At 47.6% G+C, this 12770-nt stretch overlaps 1 protein-coding gene across 1 annotated transcript in view; it reads left to right on the top strand.

Moving 5' to 3' along the window:
- Positions 1-12770, top strand: part of EIF2S3 (eukaryotic translation initiation factor 2 subunit gamma) — a 39912-nt gene that overhangs the window by 564 nt on the left and 26578 nt on the right. The gene's annotated exons all lie outside the window — the stretch shown is intronic.

A 12770-nucleotide genomic window follows, 5' to 3' on the forward strand; every position in this document is an offset into this window, starting at 1 on the left:
CCCTGCCCTTACCCCGCACACCCGTGTCACCCCAGCCCTGTCCCCTCACACCCGTGTCACCGCAGCCCTGCCCCCTCACACCCGTGTCACCCCAGCCCTGCCCCCTCACACCCGTGTCACCCCAGCCCTGCCCCCTCACACCCGTGTCACCCCAGCCCTGCCCCCTCACACCCGTGTCACCCCAGCCCTGCCCCCTCACACCCGTGTCACCCCAGCCCTGCCCTTACCTCGCACACCCGTGTCACCCCAGCCCTGCCCTTACCGCCACACCAGTGTCACCCCAGCCTTGCCCCCTCACACCCGTGTCACCCCAGCCCTGCCCTTACCCTGCGTCACCCCAGCCCTTACCGCCACACCAGTGTCACCCCAGCCCTGCCATTACCCCGCAGACCCGTGTCAGCCCTGCCCTTACCCCGCACACCCGTGTCAGCCCTATCCTTACCCCGCACACACAGTGTCAGCGCTGCCCTTACCCTGCACACACCCGTATCAGCCCTGCCCTTACCCCGCACACACCCGTGTCAGCCCTGGCCTTACCCCGCACACACCCGTGTCAGCCCTGCCCTTACCCCGCACACCCGTGTCAGCCCTGCCCTGACCCCGCCCACACCCGTCAGCCCTGCCCTTACCCCGCCCACACCCGTGTCAGCCCTGGCCTTACCCCGCACACACCCGTGTCAGCCCTGGCCTTACCCCGCACACACCCGTGTCAGCCCTGGCCTTACCCCGCACACACCCGTGTCAGCTCTGGCCTTACCCCGCACACACCCGTGTCAGCCCTGGCCTTACCCCGCACACACCCGTGTCAGCCTTGGCCTTACCCCGCACACACCCGTGTCAGCCCTGGCCTTACCCCGCACACACCCGTGTCAGCCCTGGCCTTACCCCGCACACACCCGTGTCAGCCCTGGCCTTACCCCGCACACACCCGTGTCAGCCCTGGCCTTACCCCGCACACACCCGTGTCAGCCCATGCCTTACCCCGCACACACCCGTGTCAGCCCTGGCCTTACCCCGCACACACCCGTGTCAGCCCTGGCCTTACCCCGCACACACCCGTGTCAGCCCTGGCCTTACCCCGCACACACCCGTGTCAGCCCTGGCCTTACCCCGCACACACCCGTGTCAGCCCTGGCCTTACCCCGCACACACCCGTGTCAGCCCTGGCCTTACCCCGCACACACCCGTGTCAGCCCTGGCCTTACCCCGCACACACCCGTGTCAGCCCTGGCCTTACCCCGCACACACCCGTGTCAGCCCTGGCCTTACCCTGCACACACCCGTGTCACCCCAGCCCTGCCATTACCCCGCAGACCCGCGTCACCCCTGCCCTTACCCCGCACACACCCGCGTCACCCCTGCCCTTACCCCGCACACACCCGCGTCACCCCTGCCCTTACCCCGCACACACCCGCGTCACCCCTGCCCTTACCCCGCACACACCCGCGTCACCCCTGCCCTTACCCCGCACACACCCGCGTCACCCCTGCCCTTACCCCGCACACACCCGCGTCACCCCTGCCCTTACCCCGCACACACCCGCGTCACCCCTGCCCTTACCCCGCACTCACCCGCGTCACCCCAGCCCTTACCCGTGTCACCTCAGCCCTGCCATTACCCCGCGCACCCGTGTCACCCCAGCCCAATCCTTACCCTGTGCACCCATGTCACCCCAACCCTGCTTTCCAATGGCAACCGAAGACCTGGAGAGACAGGGCTTTACCAGGGACTCGTCTTGGGATTGTATTGTGGGCTCATGCACTGTTAGCGTAGTAATTAGAAATGTGAATAGTGACTGCTCAGTAACGTGAGGACACGTAACCAATGCTCCACATGTACTGAGATTTCCTACATTACATATATTGCCTTTTCACGAGCTGTCTCTCTGTTCACTAACCTCCTTGAATCAGCAGCATAGACGTGGGCTGCACTTGGTGAGCTACAAATACTATAACAGGACACTTATTGTTCATAAGCTTAAAGTCCACAACATATCAAATTGAACCGTACATTTGTTCCTTGGAAAGAGGCGTTTTGTATAATTATATTTATAAAGCACCAACAGTGTACGCGACACTTTACAATAGACAATACATTTTGATCTATAATACCATGCACATAAAAACAGACCGGAAAGAAAATCCCAGCTCCATTCCATATTGTAATGTTGCCCATTTTTGTAGCACTGTGGGAGTGTGTTTATTAGTAGACTTTGTTAAACTGAATAAAAGGGTTCTTACATTGCTAAGATGTGTCCAACAGAAATGGCTTGTTTACAAATATTTGTACGATTGTATACAATGGAACAATTTAGACGAATACTGTGAACCCTGAAAGCTCATTTGACATGTTACAGCACCGTGACATACGTGATCACTTGCAGGTTTTTGGCTCTGTATGAAGCCATCTGAGGCTCAACATTATAAACTAACTTACCATAGAAAGCTTTCATTCTGCAAGGTGTATTTTTTTATATGCAGGGGTTGTAGCTTCTTTAACAAAATCATTTTGCTGTCTGTTTTTAATTTGAAGGGTAATAAACAGGGCGAAGCTCTGTAGGCCTCACTTGCCACACACACAGCACGCGCCACACACACAGCACGCGCCACACACACAGCACGCGCCACACACACAGCACGCGCCACACACACAGCACGCGCCACACACACAGCACGCGCCACACACACAGCACGCGCCACACACACACAGCACGCGCCACACACACACAGCACGCGCCACACACACAGCACGCGCCACACACACAGCACGCGCCACACACACAGCACGCGCCACACACACAGCACGCGCCACACACACAGCACGCGCCACACACACACACAGCACGCGCCACACACACACACAGCACGCGCCACACACACACACAGCACGCGCCACACACACACACAGCACGCGCCACACACACACACAGCACGCGCCACACACACACACAGCACGCGCCACACACACACACAGCACGCGCCACACACACACACAGCAAGCGCCACACACACACACAGCACGCGCCACACACACACACAGCACGCGCCACACACACACACAGCACGCGCCACACACACACACAGCACGCGCCACACACACACACAGCACGCGCCACACACACACACAGCACGCGCCACACACACACACAGCACGCGCCACACACACACACAGCACGCGCCACACACACACACAGCACGCGCCACACACACACACAGCACGCGCCACACACACACACAGCACGCGCCACACACACACACAGCACGCGCCACACACACACACAGCACGCGCCACACACACACACAGCACGCGCCACACACACACACAGCACGCGCCACACACACACACAGCACGCGCCACACACACACACAGCACGCGCCACACACACACACAGCACGCGCCACACACACACACAGCACGCGCCACACACACACACAGCACGCGCCACACACACACACAGCACGCGCCACACACACACACAGCACGCGCCACACACACACACAGCACGCGCCACACACACACACAGCACGCGCCACACACACACACAGCACGCGCCACACACACACACACTGCACGCGCCACACACACACACACTGCACGCGCCACACACACACACACTGCACGCGCCACACACACACACACTGCACGCGCCACACACACACACACTGCACGCGCCACACACACACACACTGCACGCGCCACACACACACACACTGCACGCGCCACACACACACACACTGCACGCGCCACACACACACTGCACGCGCCACACACACACTGCACGCGCCACACACACACTGCACGCGCCACACACACACACACTGCACGCGCCACACACACACACACTGCACGCGCCACACACACACACACTGCACGCGCCACACACACACACACTGCACGCGCCACACACACACACACTGCACGCGCCACACACACACACACTGCACGCGCCACACACACACACACTGCACGCGCCACACACACAGCACGGTACTCTAAATTCACTCTTTACAGGTGGATACAATTTTGTTCACTAAAGAAAGTAGAACAGTAATGTAACCAAGTAGTAATACATCTACTCCCTGTTCATAAGAGTAGCATGGTAGTACAGCCATGGGTTTTATCATTCTTTGTACATTTCAAATTTGTCATACAGGAGGAGAGGAAAATACATAAATACGAGGATAACCTAAATGGGTATAAGAAAATTCCATAAATAATATAGATATGTGAATTATAAGCCAATCATTGCTATTTTAATAGTGCCGTTTATAACACAACACATGCAACCACATGTTATAGAAAGTTGGATTCCTATGGAAAGTTTGGGGGGACCTTTATATTCTGGGACTTTACTCCCCTTTAAATGAAATCTGAGTATTTTATTTATGAAATACTTTGCCAGGAAAAATAATAAACTAAGTTACCTCTTGTTTTCAAGTAAAGTTGACAACATTATTATATATGAATCTATATCATACGGTAATGCCATATTACAGCAGGTGAAATCCAGCTGACCATGTTCAAGATTGTCGATCTCTTGTAGTCTACCCAGGGATAAACTCATGTTTTAACCACTCTCTTGGTGCCCTTAGGCATTGGCGCAGATCTAGGACAGAGTGGATATTGTATGTTCAATCTGTGTTTAAAACACTTAAGGAATGCTTCCTTTTATCTGTGTCTGAAACTCCATATGTTAGATTGTAAGCTCTTTAGAGCAGAGATTATGGGGGTGTTATTCATTAAGTTAGTGGCACTTATAGCAGTTTAATGAAGTACTCTCAATGACTAATAATTGTACTGTGAGGCTTTAGAGCAGGTGAGGCCAACTCCAGTCATCAAGGGCCACCAACAGGTCAGGTTTTAAGGATATCCCTGCTTCAGCACAAGTGGCTCAATCAACGACTGACAAATACAGCCACATGTGCTGTGGCAGGGATATCCTTAAAACCGACCTGTTGGTGGCCCTTGAGGACTGGAGTTGCCTTTAACGGCTTTAGAGTAACTTCATATGGTCATATTTGTGCCTTTTTGTAAGCAATATTTTGTAGGAGCAGCACTAGCTTTTGACAATACAGACGGGCCCCGGTAATGCGGCGGGTTTCGATCTATGGCCCCGCCAGAAAGCGGAACTGGCGATTTTCGGCATCTGCGCATGTGCAGACTGGCAGTTTCCCCTTCTGCGCATGTGCAACCTCCTTTCTGCGCATGCGCGACCTCAGCTGTCCCAGTTCTGCGCAACCTCAGCAGCCCCCGTTCTGCGCATGCGCAGACATGGTGTCCCCCTTCCCGGTACCGCTGTATGAGCGAATGCCGTAAAGCGGTCACCTACTGTATATAAAGTAAATCCAGTTGCTCGGTGCCTTTTACAAATCTCAAACTCCAGCCCCCTGCATACGTTGCACACTCAAGTTATCAGAAACGTTTGACTAACCGTTTATTTTTACAACAAGCAAGACTCCAAAATACTGCTCTTCAGCTTGGTTACCATTAATAGTTATTACATGAAACAAATCTGTTCACCAATGCACACCATACTACTAGAAAAAAGTGCCCTATTTACTTTGATCACAAGGTGTGTGAGCACATTACCAGTGCAGACTGCACAGTTCGAAGGCCAGGATTATACCAGAAATCTGCGGTCTACCAACCACAGAAGAAGCAAAAAGTATTACAGCGCACATTGGGTAGTGATTGAAAAACCCATACAATTGATATTAGAAAACCAAGATTAGCAATGGTCTCACACATTCAATTCCTCCATCGAAAAATGCATTGGGTATAGAGATATATTCTCCTCCGCAGCAACCATCATGCGAAGAAAGAGCAGAACAATATAGTGTAATAAATGTTACTCACACTCAACACAGAGGGGAAAGGACTTAAACTCACATTTTTCCCGCTGGCAACACCGAGTGATTTTCCGCACACATGTTCATACAAATGATCAAAATAAATGATTTACGGTTTCCCACAGTTTTGTTATGGAGTTAAATTTTGTCACAGACGCCACTATTTTGTAACTGGTGGACTTCAGGTTTAATTCTTAGGTACTTAAAGCTGCCGTTCAGGCTCCCGTTTTTTGTTTTGTTTTGTAACTTCAATAGTTTCATCTGGGCAATCTCTACTTACCTAAAAAAAAACTGCATAGCTGCCGGTCAATTCGTTCTCCGTCTGTTGATCGGCAAAGTTTGGCGACATCTTTAAATATGGGGAATGTAAATCGTTGCTATAGGAACAAGCATGCTTGTTAAAATAGAATACAAGAAAATTGGTCTATCAAAGTTTTTTTTTTTTTTTTTTCAAACAGAAATTGCTAAAAGTATTTTTTCTTACTACAGAACAGATTTATTAAAAAAATAAATACACATGCAGGATATTTACTGAACTGCAGCTTTAAGGGGCAGATACCAGGGGTTCCTCATGATACATTTGTTAATGGCTGACATTTTACTTTTCAAGACCCACTTATTTTATTTGGCTACATTTAAAATCTTATAATTCAAACAGGTTAAATGTTATACATTTTATAGACCATTTTATTTAATAGATATCTATACATATATATTTAGGCACTGTACCGTGTATAAGTTTCACTGGATGTGCACTGAGCTCTGTCTGTGTTTCATGTTCTGTCTCTGGTTTTAAATATATATTGCCATGCTCAGTAGCACTCCTCTGTGACACTTATATGCTTATATATATATGTTGTGGTTAATTTGGGGGTTTCATTTGAGCTTGCAGGTGTCCTGTATGTTTTACAATTCTTGTTCAGCTGGTCTTAGCTGATTGGAAGGTGGCTCTTCCTATCTTGTTGAAGCTCACTCCCTCCCACATTTAAATGGTTAAAAGCTCACTCCATAGCATCTCCCACTCTCAGGGGAACTTGCTTGCTTGCAGTATGATTGTGACAAATCTAATACAGAGTGCTTTTCCTGGTAATGTACAGGTTAATAAAAGCTTCAGTCAGACTTAGAACTATGCAACTAATTTTGACAGATTTATTATAAATCATTCTTCCTGGTAATATACAGGTTATTAAGAATTTATATTAGTGTTAGGGACCCTTGAGATGTGGTCTGCCTTTTAGTGGCTATGGGGCTTACAACACTTTGGCCAAAATGTTAAACTAAAAGACCATTTTATTTAATAGATATCTATACATATATATTTAGGCACTGTACCGTGTATAAGGCTAAGGCCCCGCTCCCTCAGTCAGCGCGCCCGCACTGCAGACAGGCGGGGCGCTGACAGACACAGACCGCGATATACGGTCTGTAGGGAGCCGGGGGGCGGGATCTGATCGTGGTGCCGTCCACCCCCACATACACATATATACATATACACACACACTTTAACCCGCAGCTCCTTCCCTGCGCCTCCCATCTAGCTCCTTCCCTCTCCTCCCCATTGGCTGACTCGCGTACCATGTGACGCGTCGCCGCACGGGAACACAATTCTCTGGTATCCCCTGCTGGCTGACGCGTCACAGTACGTAGTCAGTTGGCAGTGAGGAGGGACTGGGACCGGATCGTGAGGCTAACCAGCAATAGTGAGTTGCGCTCACGTGGCCGCCCGCGCCACCGGGCGCAGCGGTTCCCAGCCCTAAGTTTCACTGGATGTGCACTGAGCTCTTTCTGTGTTTCATTTTCTGTCTCTGGTTTTAAATATATATTGCCATGCTCAGTAGCACTCCTCTGTGGCACTTATATGCTTATATATATGTTGTGGTTAATTTGGGGGTTTTATATGAGCTTGCAGGTTTCCTATATATATTTTATAACCTAGAAAATTTAAACCCTGCCACAAGAATAGTGTTTTGATGTACACGTTTGGGTTCAACTGTCATACTACATTTTACATGGCGTGTAAAGGGTTCCAAAGATCTTAAAGCTGCAGTTCAGTCAATATCCTGCATGTGTGTTTTTTTTAATTAATCAGTTCTGTAGTAAGAAAAATACTTTTAGCATTTTCTGTTTTTAAAAAAACAACTTTGAAAGACCAATTTTCTTGTATTCTATTTTAACAGCCATTTGCTAAGGCACTGTCCCTTCATGTCCTGTCACAAGCCCTGGCACACCCCTTTGTCAGCACTGCCCTTCCTCTGCACATGTCAGTGCAGGAGTGCTCATGAATATTCATGAGCTTCCACTGACAGACAAGCAGAATATAAACAGATCCCTTCACTAATTATGTCACCAAATTTCGACCTATCAATACATGGAGAACGAATTGACTGACAGCTATACAGTTCTTTAGGTAATTAGAGATTGCACACATAAAACTATTGAAGTAAAAAAATAAATTAAAAAAAAAAAAACAAGACTGAACTGCAGCTTTAAGATGTTGAAAACAACTGAAGTACTATTTACAGAAGGAATTTTTTCAAATATGAGTGGGTCCTCCAGAGCTGGGAAGCTGCACTCCAGACTCTGGGGCTCATGTATTGCAGAAAGATCTTTTATTTATTTTTTCACTTCCAGTATTTGCTATTAAAATCACATTGCTGTGTGCGTCACCTTATCGGGAGCTGCAGTGTCATCGCTCGATGATGGCGCGCCTTCCTATTGGCTGCCAGAATGAGGCTGATCTCAGTGTCCTTATTGTTCCAGACAAGAATTTTTATAACAGAATTGCAAAATAAAAGCTCTGGAACCAAGTGATCCCCAAAGTTGAGCTCTGGGCAGCGGAGAGGGGAAGGCCTGTTTCAAAGAAACACAGTGACACACACACACACGAGGAATTCACAGTTACTATAAATATAGACGTGCAAATAGCTAAAACACGCGTTCTAAGTCAACATTCTTTGCGTTTTGTCACTGAAATTGTGTTTTGGTTTTTAATTAAAAACATCACCATCACAAATACCATTTCTGTGCCAAAACAGGGACAAAAGACAAAGAAGTTTCACTTAAAATGCGTGTGCTCGGCACACACAAATTTTTTATGTTATAGTATTAAAGCAGGGGGATCTCCAATCATGAATTTCAGCTTCGTGGACTCTGCTTCCAAACATACGTACCTTCGTAGGCGGTGCCGGTATCACTGCGGAGTTTTAATGCTCCCGGTCACATGGGCCAATTAGAATCCAAGGGATGACATCAGGGCTTCCTATTGGCCTATGGGACATTTAAACGCAGCCATTTAGTTAGGCATACTAATCTCCCGGGCTGCCGAGATACCGGCACCCCTACGGAGGTAAGTATCTCTTGAAGCAAGGGCTCACCAAAACTGAAATTAATGGAGTTCAGCTCCCGGAGACCCCCTCTTTCAATTCTATACACAAAAACCGAGCAATGCAACCAATAGTGCTAATTGCTTCATGTGCCAATACTATAACCCCCGAGTGAATGAGTGGGCCCCAGTGAAACTGTTGACGGCGGCAACACTGCAGCACCAATGAAAGTGGCAAATCTATGTTTTCCAGAGGAATCCAATTCCATGGCTGTTAGTGAAGTCTCCAAACACTGGTGCCACAGATCCATACTGTTTTTGTAGCATGACTGATGATGCTGACCCTAAATCCCGAGGTAAAATGCTTTTTAGATCATTTTACCCGTTTTCCTTGGGGACAGCAACACACAGCTTTGCAAAGTACTGCTCTCCCATTTGGTCCTAGGAGGGATGTTCTCTTTCAGCCTCTCGATGCAAAAGTACTAATGGCAGTGTTGTTCAGAGGGTTAAATCTGAGAGATTGATGGCTTTCTAATGAAAATTCAACACAAGTATTTTGGCAATAATTTTTTTCCCATTGGTTTGTCAACATGGTGAGGTGAGACTTGGAAAAAGTTTGGTTTCCTCTGGCTGCTCCTTTTATTTGATGGGTTCAACAACAATTGCAGACAAAATCCCCATCTATTCCTCTGACCTTATTTATTTGGACGCTAATAAATGACAGGGCGGCTTAGTGTGAAGAAAATAGTTGATTGACAAACGTATTTAGAGGCCCAGAAGAAATGCAATTTGCCGCTAATTATTAAAGAAACAAAAACAACCATATCTTTGCTTTTGGGACCGTGTTTTTGTTCAAGGTAGACATTCATTATTTACAAAAAAGTTGTTTTTTTGATCGACTGCACCTTTACTCAAAGATTTTAATTGATGGATACAACTATTGGAATTATAATCAATGGATGTAACGGCCGCCATTAGCTTCCTAAATAGTTTTTATAATGGGACGTCATGATGAGAACTGTCCATCTACTGAGTGAATATTGTGTACCCTGTGCTATTGATTAATGTAGGTGGACGAGCATTCTCTGTTCGTGGCATTGTAATTAGTAAATTACAGTACAGTATATCAGTTGTAATGCCCTCTATCAGCTGAAGTCTGACTCAACATGTTTGATCAAATAATCATGAAAATGAGCATGCATATACATTTTTTTTGCAAATCTAGGTTTCAACAATTTCCTCTGATCAGCTCCATTAATGGATTCATTAGAAAATATATTGTTGTTCTTTATCACATGCTGACGCTTGATCACTTCAGGCAGCTGTTCTCTACTCTTGGCTGGGGGAGTGAGAGACTGTGTAGCAGATAAAATGAGAGCAAAGCAGCAATAGTGCTAGTCTTGGAAGATAAGAGGAATGCGAGATAAAGCAGAAATACATCAGACCAAAAAAGGAACCAGCAGCAAGTAAACAGGCAGATCAATAATGAACGGGTCGACTGAGAATTTGAATGAAAAAAGGCAGAACATGGAAGGAGAACATAATTGAACCACTTCAGTCTTTACCTTTATTATGTTTCCGCAGTATTGATTGGTGATGTATTGCAATTATTACTAATTGTGCAACGTGGTCTTTATATAATGTGGATTACACTGACCGTGGCCATATTGCAAGTCTTCAGTTCTATACCGTAGATGACAATGTCCATTGTATGATTTTGCATGTTTTTTCCCTGTTGGGAAGTATATATGGTATATACTCCGTAAACGACATTGCTTCATCTTTTATAAGGTAAGGAGCTATGCGTTGTGGAGGCCAGCGGCAGGATCTTCAATACGTCTCTAGTGATTCCGCGCCATTGATCTCGATTTAGGGCGGCTTTTGGGGCTTTGACTACTGTGTAGTGGAGCGGTTTGAGATCTTGCGCCACCTGGTTCGACCATATTTTCTTTGGATCATTTCGGTCCACTTTCCAGCGTATGGGTCATGTGGTGTTGAGGCACTGGTATGGTAATCTGGTGATGTCCATATGGCAGACGTGGCCAACCACCTAAGTCTTTGTCGCTTAATGTACTGGTCGATTGTGGATTGGTTTTGACAGGTTAACCGTACATCTTAATTTTTCCATCGGCCTCGTAGCGTAATATGGAGTATGTTACTTAGGCATCTGAGCTGAAATCGTTCGAGTAGGTTCATATCGCTTTTTAGTAGTGTCCATGTTTCTGAGCCATACAGTAAAATGTTGCGTATTGAGGTGCTACAAATTTGCATTTTTGTTACATTTGTCACGTCTTGTTGGCTCCACAAGCATTTCTTTGAGGCGAACGCTGCAGTGGCGCTACCGATGCGGCTTTTGATGTCGTTCGTAGCTGCTATGCGTTGGCTATCAATAATAGACCCTAGGTATTTGAATGAGTCCACTCGCTCGATTGTCGTCCAGTTGAAGTTGAATCTGTTGGGTATCGGTAAATATGTATTTGATCTTTTACGTATTTATGGATAATCCAAGCTTCTTTGCATTGGCTTGCATGTCGTTCAAAGTTCCTTGTGCCTCTTGGGCTGAATCCGCTAAGATCGTATACAAGGTCCGTGAGAAAAAAACTTGCCTCCCACTTGTACGCCAGGCCTGTATTTAAATGTTTTTCTGAAAATCCAATCCATGGTAATATTGAATAACATGGGCAATATTATGCAATCTCGTTTGACTCCCGTGGATATGGAGAATGGTCATCCCTCCCTCCTTTCACCCCGCTCCATCGGGGTAGTATTCACTCGTGAGTAACCTTCTAGGATTTGTTTCCGGATCGGCACAATTGCGGTTTCCCTGTGGTGGAAGGCACATCCGACAGACGTCCTAATAGCCCGACAGACGTCCTAATACCATTACTAGCGAGTGGACATTGGTGAGAATATTACCGAGCACTGTACATGTACTTGCACTCACCGGAACTCTATATTACCTCCATTTCATGTCCTCGGGACTCTCATGTGATTAAGTGTCACAGTACCATCTGTTTGGTCTCCCCCTACTAAGTTAGTCCCTTGGTTTATCCTCTTCCACTGAATATCAGCTGTATGGGCTGATTTTGTTTTCAAACCAGGTCACAAATTGCAACTATCGCAACGGTCGCGTTGCCAGCACTATAGTGTGTGTGTGTGTGTGTGTGTGTGTGTGTGTGTGTGTGTGTGTGTGTGTGTGTGTGTGTGTGTGTGTGTGTGTGTGGCGCACGCGGCCACTATATTACAGCCCTTTATTTGCATAGCTCCACATCCCTGCCTTTCCCCATGCATATGCTTCAGCTGCAGCCAGCGAGGGGGTAATGACCTGCAAACAAATACTTTGTGCTTTTACATGTTAACATGAAGCCCTGTACGCTTATGCCTGCTGCATTACACAGCTTCTATAGCACACAGAAATCCGCCGCCCTCAGGCACAGCTGTTGCGGCCGCCTCTTTACCTGCTGGCCCCTCCTATTCCTGAACTGCAGCGTCAAATGACGCCGTGGACGTCACCAACGTGGTAAGGAGGCGGCCGCAGCAGATAAAATTACTTCTCTTCCGAGAGCGCGGCAAAAGTATATGAGCGCGGACATTTTTGC

This window comes from Ascaphus truei, chromosome 3, assembly GCF_040206685.1.
Source record: "Ascaphus truei isolate aAscTru1 chromosome 3, aAscTru1.hap1, whole genome shotgun sequence".
Classification (NCBI taxonomy): Eukaryota; Metazoa; Chordata; class Amphibia; order Anura; family Ascaphidae; genus Ascaphus; species Ascaphus truei.